The 9,536-nt window shown below is 46.3% G+C and overlaps 1 protein-coding gene across 2 annotated transcripts in view; it reads right to left on the bottom strand.

The window, feature by feature from the left end:
• Fam114a1 (family with sequence similarity 114 member A1) overlaps positions 1 to 9,014 on the bottom strand; it is a 77,968-nt gene extending 68,954 nt beyond the window's left edge. For both annotated transcript variants that reach the window (XM_031342399.1, XM_031342400.1), the window contains exon 1: positions 8,934 to 9,014. The gene's annotated coding sequence lies outside the window, so the exon portion shown is untranslated. The remainder of the gene's footprint in view (positions 1 to 8,933) is intronic.
• Positions 9,015 to 9,536: the final 522 nt, after the last annotated feature.

The following is a 9,536-nucleotide window of genomic DNA, read 5'->3' as shown; positions in this document are numbered from 1 at the left end:
AAAAAAAAAAAAAAAAAGCAAACAAAACAAGAAAGAAAAGAAAAAGAACAAAGAATGGCTGGTAACCACTGGAGTTATCCCAGACCCACATGGTGGAAATCAAGAATGTCCTTCTGTGAGTGGTTCCACGAGGGAACCAGCGCAAGTGGGAACCCTCCACACACAAACAATGAATGAATGAGTGAGAACATTTTACTTGAAGAGAAAATGTACCCGTGAATTTGATTAATAAGTTCTATGGATTTTTGCAGCACTCAAGGACTTGGCTCTTGGTGACCACAGTCCTTTGTAACAGGTTTCATACACTACTTGTGTTCATGGAATGAACACAGAATGGACAAGTGGCTGTCTTAAGGGCTCAAGAGAAGTGGAAAGGGGAGTGCCTGCTAATGCAGAGGAGGGTTCTCTTGGAGGTGACAAGAATATTCTACAGTTGAGGGGTGTCTGGCTGTATAGATATGTTAATACACCAAAACTCACTAACCAGAATGCCTAAACACAGGAAAATCCACAGTAAGTGGATTTTATGACTTCTAAACTATAACTTAATATGCTGATAAATAATTCGAGTGGCCAAGTGAACATCTTTCCATGATTTATTCTTCCTTCCTTCCTTCCTTCCTTCCTTTCTTTCTTTCTTTCTTTCTTTCTTTCTTTCTTTCTTTCTTTCTCTTTCTTTCTTTCCTTCTCCCTCCCTCCCTTCCTTCCTTCCTCCCTTCCTTCCTTCTTCCCTCCCTTCCTTCCTTCCTCCCTTCCTTCCTTCCTTCCTTCCTTCCTTTCCTGCTTTATTTTTTTCTTAGACAGAGTTTCTCTATGTAGCCCTGGCTGTCCTGGAATTTACTCTGTAGGCCAGGCTGGCTTCAAACCCAAAGATCCACCAGCCTCTGCCTTCCAAGTACTGGGATTTCTTAACAGCAGGTATTCTTGTGTATTTCTTACAACAAATTCTACATTTCTCCCAATAACAGGCTTTAAATCTCAGTGCTTTTGTCCAGGAAAACTTCACTCTCTTAAGAATATATAGTATATAGAAGGCATGAACTCTAAAGAGAATCTACTATGGCCATTTTCCTAAATGAGTATAATTTCTAACTTCATTCTAATGCTTGTCTTTCTGTCTTCAGACAGGCAGTTCTCGCCCTGTATCAAAGAAGCTTATTCACAGCAGATGGAGATCATATCAGAAACCCCCCAAATGGTCGAAACTTGTCTGTGGAGCTTCCTGACCCCAGTTAATACATTGACAATAGCAACTCTTACGCCTAAGACTCAGGAGGCACCATGGAAGGGAGAGCAGAAGGATTATAGGAGCCAGTGGACCAGGATGTCTGCTGTGAGATCATGCTTTCCATAGAAGTCAGGGAAGCTGCATCCGAGAAACCTTAACAACATAGTCCCGATCAAGACCCACGTAATGACACCAGCTGACCTGCTGGAGTGGGAAGCTGAAGTCTCACAAGCCTCCGCCCCTAAATGAAGAGCTCCAGGCTATAAATGGTCACTGAGGGGACAGCCTTCTTCACGGATGAGCCCCTTGATAGGTTACCCAATCTCAAGTGGTCAGCCATAAACAAATAGACGTGTGAGCAACACTATATGGACTCAGCAGGTACTCACACATGTGTATGCATATATTTACATAAGGATACCTATATATGTAATAATAAAGAAGAGGTCAGGAATTTAAGGAGTGGGGACACATGAGGAGGGGGAGGGGAGAGAACAGTGGAAATTATGTAAATAAAGTACTTGGGCATAAAATTCCCAAGTTAAAACTATGATTTACTGAGCGCTCACAGTAGCCAGGCTATGCAAATGTATTGTTTCCTGTGGGCTAGGTATGGTGAGCTCCATTTTCCTGAGGCTTAGAAGGCATAGCTTTAGTAAATGACAGAATTAAAGTTCGAGAAACATGTGACTTTGAGATTGAACCCCATCAGAGCTTTGGTGTTCAGAAGCCACGCCCATTTCCCCCATTTCTTGTCCCTGCCGGGTCCTTGGTGTGGAGCTACTCGGTGGTTTCACTTGCAGTTGGGCTTTCCCACTCTCCTTCAGCTATTCCCCAAATCCTCATTCTTACTGGTTCTACTTATATGGCTGTCCTGGATGCCATCCCTGAGGCTCTCTATTCCTAGCCCCCTTGAGGTGAAGCCATCCGAGGTCCGATGCTCTGATCCCGTTAGGCTTAGTTAGCTTCCACTATTCCAATCCAAACACTAAATGAGACTTTACTGTCTGCAGACACATTCACAACTGACTGCGGCTGGCTATTAAAATCTGATCCTCCACAACGGGCGGGCCCAGAAGACACGCCCTTCACTAATGCTGTAAGATACAACATTGGTGGGAGGGCCAGCAGCACATTCGAAGGGCTTTACCATTGCCTTTCTCTTTTACAACCTCAGGGTTGAAGATACTGCTGTTCAATTGGATGAATTAAACGTGATGGGTTTAAGTGGGCCCAGAGCAGCTTGGTTCCCAGAGCAGCACTGAATCACGGATGGCCAGGTAATCTGGAGGTAGTAACTGTCATGGGCAGCACAGATGAAGCAATTTCTATGGTGGCAAGCATGACTCTATGGACTTTGGTACTGGCTAATCAATCAGATAAGATATTTGCTAAGTACTTATTCTCTCTGTCTTTGTCTAATGCTTTGTTTTGTTAACATATTTAAGGTCCAGATAAAACCATCACTTGTTCATTCTTTGTGTCTCCCACCTAGACTTAATTTTTCTTCCGAATTCCCAGAATGCTTTGCTTCTGCTTCATCTCGGACAAACAGAGCTCTCTGAATAAAGTTACTTTGAGATTTTTTTCTTATTATACTGAAAAATCCAAGGAAGACAAGGATCTTGGCTATATATAAACCAGTATTATATTAATTATGATTACTTATTATTTTCTCAATTATCAATTAATTATACTATATTAATATGTATATTACACATGTGTTTCTGCATATATTAGAAAGCTCAAGAAATATCTTCAACACTTAAGACTGCATAGGGAATGCCCGTGCTCTTATGACAGGTGATTCCAAACGACACTATGATGAGACTCTCCCTTCATGTCTCAGATGGGTTCTGTCACTACAACAAATTCCTGAGATAATCTGTGGGGATGAAAGGATTACTCTGAGTCACATCTTGGGAGGTCTATGCCCGGTTAGTCCCTAACTTTGGAGTGAGGTCACACATTGTACCATGAATAAATGGCCACTCTGTGGCTGGTACCTCTCCCTTGATAGTCAGGAAGCAAGCAGAAGAACTAGGTCTCACTCTCCTTCAAGGGAACACCTCCAACGACTGGTGTTCCTCCTACGGGGCCCCACCTCTGAAGTTCCCACCTCCCTCTTAGTGTCAAGTTAGGGACTAAGCTGTAAGTATATGGGCCTTGGGAGGAAACTCTAGCTTTAAATTCTAAAATTAAGTTAGAATATCTCCTTTTAAACCAAAGTACGGACTTTCGGGATGCCAATATTCCTGTAAACAAGTTTACAGCTAGGAAAGGGGAAGGATATCCACGTTGCTCTGGCTGCTGTCTGAGGTCTAAGGCAGTCAGTGTTAGCTATGGGAGATCAAGGAGTCAGTCCAAAACCTTGCTGAGGCAGTAAGGACGGCTGGAGGCCACGGGGCTGAGAGAGGCTGTTGGGTTAGGTCACGGGAACAGAATGGAACAGACTGGATATCAGGGAAGCCTTGAAAAGGTATTGTCAGTGGGAAGCCAATAATGAAAACTTCTTTGTGAATGGGGCCTGGCCTGGAGTAAGGGGTTGGCAAAGTACAGCCTGCTGGTCAGATCTTACCCTTTGCCCTTCCCTGCCCGGGTAAATAAAATTTTATTGAACATAGATGAGCCTTTCTGTTCACATGCAGTTATTACTTCTCGATGATGGCAGACCATTGCAGAGGCAGCACAGACCATGTAAAGCCCGCAGAAACAGAAATACTTACTGTCTAAGCTAGCACACAGACTACTACCTAGCCCCAGAGTTGGGGGCCTAAGGCGTAAGAAAGATCTCTTTCTTACTCTTGTCTTCTTGACTGATCTTCTGGATATAACCTGGAGAACGGGCTCCAGAAGGAACAGCCATCCATGCATCCACACCATTTTTATCTGTTTTTTGTTTGCTTGTTTGTTTGTTTCATTTTGGTTTTGTCAACTATAGCTAGTCACAGGCCTTATCTGATACTTTTATTTCTTGATAAACTAATTTGAACACCCTTATTACTAATCACGATAATTAAGAAGCTCCAATCAACTTCATTTTCTTTAGCTTGTTTTTTTTTTTCTTTTTGAGACCGGATCTTACTATAGAGATTGGCCTAGAACTTCCTCTGTAAACCACGCTAGACTCAAACTCACAGAGATCGGCCTGCTTCTGTTTTCTGGGTGCTGGGATAAAAGACATATATCCCTGTGTACAGAAGTTTGACTTTTCTGAGAACAAATGAAAACATTTGAAAAACATGAAAAACATTTGTGGGCACATGGAAAAAAACCCACAATGGATACTTCCATTATTATAACACTAGCTCACAGGTATCCTAATATACTGTGGCAAGTGCCATATGACCTATGGACCTCTTAATAAAGTTTAATTTTTATTCTATGATGATTGGCTAATAGCTAGGCTGCTCAACCCAGGCACACAATCTCAGAGGCCTTTAGTAAGCATCATAGTTTATCTCTGGGTGTTTACCCTTGAGAGGCCTCAGCCATCATCCTTTTGGATGGATGTTTTAGGGTTTTTTAGGATGTGGAAAATTGCATAAGCCTGGTTAGAAATTTATTTCCACATGGCATGGCAGGTCCTTAAGACCTGTGCTCCCATTAGAAACAATGCCCTAGTGTCCTCTGTCCTTCTATATATAGATCTAAGATTATATCAAGCCCAACAGCCTGTGATCCTTCGGGATTGGGTTTTTCTCTAGCTTCTTGCTGACTGAAGAACTCTAAAGCCTGAAGCTATCTGGGCACTAATTTGAACACCCTTATTATTAACCTGGCTCTAGAATACAGGCCTAAAAGGATGATGAGCAAGGACCACAGGCTTTCAGGGACAGGCCGTAACCAAGCCTGACTGCTAGCATGCATGTAAGTATTCAGCAGAAGCCCAGGGAAGCTCAAGGGAACATTGTTTGTGTGGGGGAGCAGCAGAGGGCAGGACCCCCCAGCCCGCAGCTACTTCTGGTGGCTAAATGGCCTTCAGTTAGTTCACCTAACGTACAAAAGGCTGCAGCAGCTAAAGATCTCCTGTTGGTGTCTGTGCTGTATTCAACAAAAGGCTGTATTTCAACAGCAAAAACCAGCCCTTCAGAAACAAGGAATCATTCACAAGGTGTTCGTTCAGTGGGGGATGTTAAAATGAGTTTACAGAATGCCTACACTGCACAAAGGCCAAAATGATTATGGGGATGAGTCCAGTTTTAACTTCTAATTATATTCTCAATCTGTATTCATTTAATTATTTTAATCTTTTCTGTTTTCTGTCACACGTCTGATTTTTCTCTATTACCTACGAAACAAAGAACAAAACAATAATTGCTCCCCTTTTCTTTCTTTTTTGCTTTTTTTTTTTTTTTTAAAGATGGGATGTCATTTAGCCTAGGCTGGCCTTCTGTGTAGCCAAGGATAACCCTGCACCTTTGATCCTCTTGTGGTCACCTCCAGAGTGTTAAGATTATGGACATTCACCAACACACCTGTTTTACATCCTGCTGCGGATGGAGCTGGGACTTCAGTCGTAAGAGGCAAGCACTTTGCCAACTGAGCTACCTCCCAAGTCCTCTGTTCTGACAGACCTTCACTGGTTCTGGATGATACTGTGATGGGGGACATGTCATCAGTGTTAAGACCGTGCCTTTTTGTCTGTCATCACCAGAAACTGTGTTCTAACTGGACAGCCTTTTCTGAGCAGGGACTAGGGCAGGACGTGGAGACTCGAGTGAATGCCATGTGTCCTGGGTAGGTGCTGCTCATCCAGTCTGAACGGCTGGAAGTCTCTTCCGATTTGTGTTCGGAACACTGATCTCTGCAGCCGTGTTGGTGGCTTTGACCCACGGAAACAAGGAAGCTGCTTCAGAAAACTCCAAGGAGAAGAGCGGGGTGCATAATGAAGCCATTGTGGGCTGGGAATAAGTTAGTTTTTCATGAGCAAATTTATTCATCATCTAAAATGCCCCTAGAACCACTGGAGTGGCTATATTATGGCACCCTAAGTAAGTGTGGAAGGCATGGGGACTACATTTCAGAAATGAGAAATGTATGAGGCGCTAGAACAGAAACATTAAAAAGCCATCCAGGGATGATGGTATGTGGCTCAGTGGGAGAGTGCTTGCCTAGCGCGCACAAGGCACTTGGGTTTGATTCCTAGCACTGAAAAAAATATTAAATTAAAAGGAAGGAAAGCTAGAGAGATAACTAACTATGCAAAACAGCATAATAAACAACGCCCTGAACTAGAGCAAGGGAGAATCTTGACCATGCCTTTGGCATGAGTATTCAGGCTGATGAGAGTACGTGTAAATACCTAAACATCAGAAATGAACTCTAGACTGTCAGGATGCACATCTGTGTGTCTGAGACCAGAGGCTGCACAGAGGAACAGTGAGTAGGATTCTGAAGTGGAAAGCCCAAACAATGGCCTTTGGGTCTGACTGCAGTATCTCTTTGTAGGCAAGCAACTCACTCATTCTCACACAGCTTTCTGCTCCCTCCTCTGTCAAGCTGGAATGGATAACCTGATCTGGAAACTTTGTTCCCAAGTCCTGACTGCAGAGAAAAATGAGGAGAGGGTTTCAAGGTTTTCATAAAACTAAATTTATTGGAAGTAAAGTTCTGTATTCATCGGACTATTTAGCACCCATGCTTTTCTTGGTATTAAAAATGTCATGAAAACGTAATGGCAGTAGATGGCTTACTTTTTAAGTGGCTTCCCTTGGTGAGATACAAACCTGGTTATGTGATACTCTGTCCCAGATTGTCTCTCTTACTTTACAAAAGTGTGGCTCAGAGAAGAACCAGGGTAAACCCACAGAGGAGAGGCTCCCAGATCTGTCCAGTTTTCACAGGGCACACACTCAGACCCCGGGCCTGTCTCTGTTCTTGGCAGGTATTTTTGGAAGCACAGAAGAGAACAGTATTTGCGTTGCTTATGAACTAAGTAGGGGCTAGAGAGATGGTTCAGTGGTTAAGAGTACAGGCTGCTCTTCCAGAGGACCTGCGTGGGTTGGGTTTCCCGCACCCACAAAAGCAGCTCACAACCCTCTAACTCCAGCCCCAAGGGGAATCCAACGTCCTCTTCTGGTCTCAGTGGCACTGCATACTCATGGCCCACAGACACACATATGCAGGCAAAACATCCAGCCCTACACACAAACAAATACTAACGGGGTGTTTGTGTAGGGCTCTTCACAGTCCAAGGCCACCCTACTGTACCTTGTAACTCAACACTTCTTAAACTTTGATTTCTCCTCACACAACTCCTAAACTTCCTGCCTGGCTGCCTCCACTGATATGTCTTCCGGTCAGGCCAATTCCAGTTTCCATGACTACCCAGCATCTAGTGTCATCCTTAACTTTGAAGTTGCTCTTTGTCTACTCCACAACCTCCTAAAATTTAACTGCCCCTGTGTCTCTTCTTCTGAGACTTTTTCAGACTTCTCTAATTCTTTTAGAAGTCTTTTTCTCTGTTAGCCTTCAAGCCTGTGAGCCACAAGACTTTGCTTCGTTCTGACCCACAAAAATATTTACTCAACTGAAATATACTGTGTTTGATACTGATTTGAAAGAAAACGATATTTCACATTAGCCTGCTCTGATGAAAGAAATAGCTACTGAAACATGCGAACACCCAAGATTCAGAAAGCCCCTCCTCTCCCAAATTCCTTCTACACTGCCTCATTTGTGCTTTAAATCCCGCCCTTGGAGTTTCGCTCCATCGCTGGCAGCTTTCAGGTATAAGAAGTCAAACAGAACATTTCAGGATTGATAAGAGAGGAAATGAAGGAGAAAGCCTAGGAATATGGGTTGGGACAGAAAGAACCTCTAGGAAGCCAGGTGAGCTAAGCGAGGCCTCTCAGGATGACCTTTTGGCTCTTGTTCTGGTGTCCCAGGGAGGAGTTCAAGGGCTGCTGACTTAACAAGCCATCAGCTTCTGTCAAGAGGTTCAGGGTGGACACTGATGGTATGGCCCAGATAGTGAGCCCATAGTCTGCCGGAAGTCCTCCTTCTTTAAGAAAAGCCAGCGACTGACTGACAGCTGGGAAATACTCACCAGATTCCTTGAAGAAGACAAGCCGGCTGGGTAAAGGGACTGCCTTTGGGGTGGGGAAGGCGGGCCCAAGAGGGTCTTGAGAATGCACGCGGTGCTAGCCTAGGGTGTTGCAGGGGGCAGGAGCGCAGGCATGCCGGGGCTACGCTAGGGAGGGATGATGGACCAGGATGGAGGTCAAGGCCTGTGCTCGCTTTTCCCAGGGGGAGGGCAGGCCCACCCTAGGAATGGAGGTCTCTGACTAGCAAGAACTGGATCCCTCAGAGAGTGGCTGTGGGAAGACCCTACCGCCAGCCCCAGACTTGGGACACTTGGGGAAACTTTGCAGACTGGCTTGTGCCGAGCCTCTGGCACCGGACTCCGCGGAGCTCCAGGCGGGATGAGGGTGCAGACCGGGCGTGCGGGCGTGTGGGTGTGTGCATGAGCGTGGACACGGAGCGACACACACTCACACACACACACTCACACGCCCGCACCCACGCAGGGCCCTCGGCCGCGCCGCCCGCGCCTCCCCCGACCTTCGTCCCCAAGCAAGTGGCTTTCTCGGGACCCTTCTCCGCCGGCGACTTCTCACGACCCGCAGCGGACAGGGGTCGCGGCCCTCTGGTCCCCTCCCGCCCGGGAAGGGGATGGGGAGAGGGCGCCCCGGGCTCTTACCGCTTGGCCGACCGAGTGCGCGCGGGAGCCCCGGGTCCCGCCCCGCCACGTCGGCAGGACCGGCGGGGACGCGGCCGCAGGGGAGGGACCGGCCGAGCTGCCCCGCCCCGGGCCGCCCTCCTCCGCCCCTGCCCGGACCCACGGCGCCCTGACCTGCTGCGAACTCCGCTGTCCCAGCTCGGTGGTCCGGGCAGAGCGCGGGGTCCCCTGCCTTCAGTTACGAAGCACGGGGAAACCCTGCACGTTGTAAGGAAGGAGTCCCCTAGCCTCACTGTGGATTCCCGGGTTCTAAGTTAGGTAGGATTCTCTGACCACGTCAGCGATGAGAGTAGGATGTCATTAGAAACAAAAATAAAAAGAACCAACCAAACGAGCCACGCTTTCTAGAAGGCCAGCTTGGAGATATGGATCAAAGCCCAAATTCATTCTCTTTGGCCCGGGAATTGCACTTCTGCGTTTGCCGTGGAAAAATGTATTTGTCCTAAGCAAACAAAATCTCATTCTCTCTCATTCATTCTCTCCCCCCTTTCCTTCTCCCCCCCCCCCCCCCATAGCAGCAAGGGTAGGGTAGGGTGGGGTGGCGTGTGGTTTACACCACATGGT

The sequence above is a fragment of the Mastomys coucha genome, unplaced genomic scaffold (assembly GCF_008632895.1).
Source record: "Mastomys coucha isolate ucsf_1 unplaced genomic scaffold, UCSF_Mcou_1 pScaffold22, whole genome shotgun sequence".
NCBI classification, from domain to species: Eukaryota; Metazoa; Chordata; class Mammalia; order Rodentia; family Muridae; genus Mastomys; species Mastomys coucha.
Note: the sequence above shows the minus strand (reverse complement) of the source record. Positions and strands in the feature narration are given on the sequence as shown.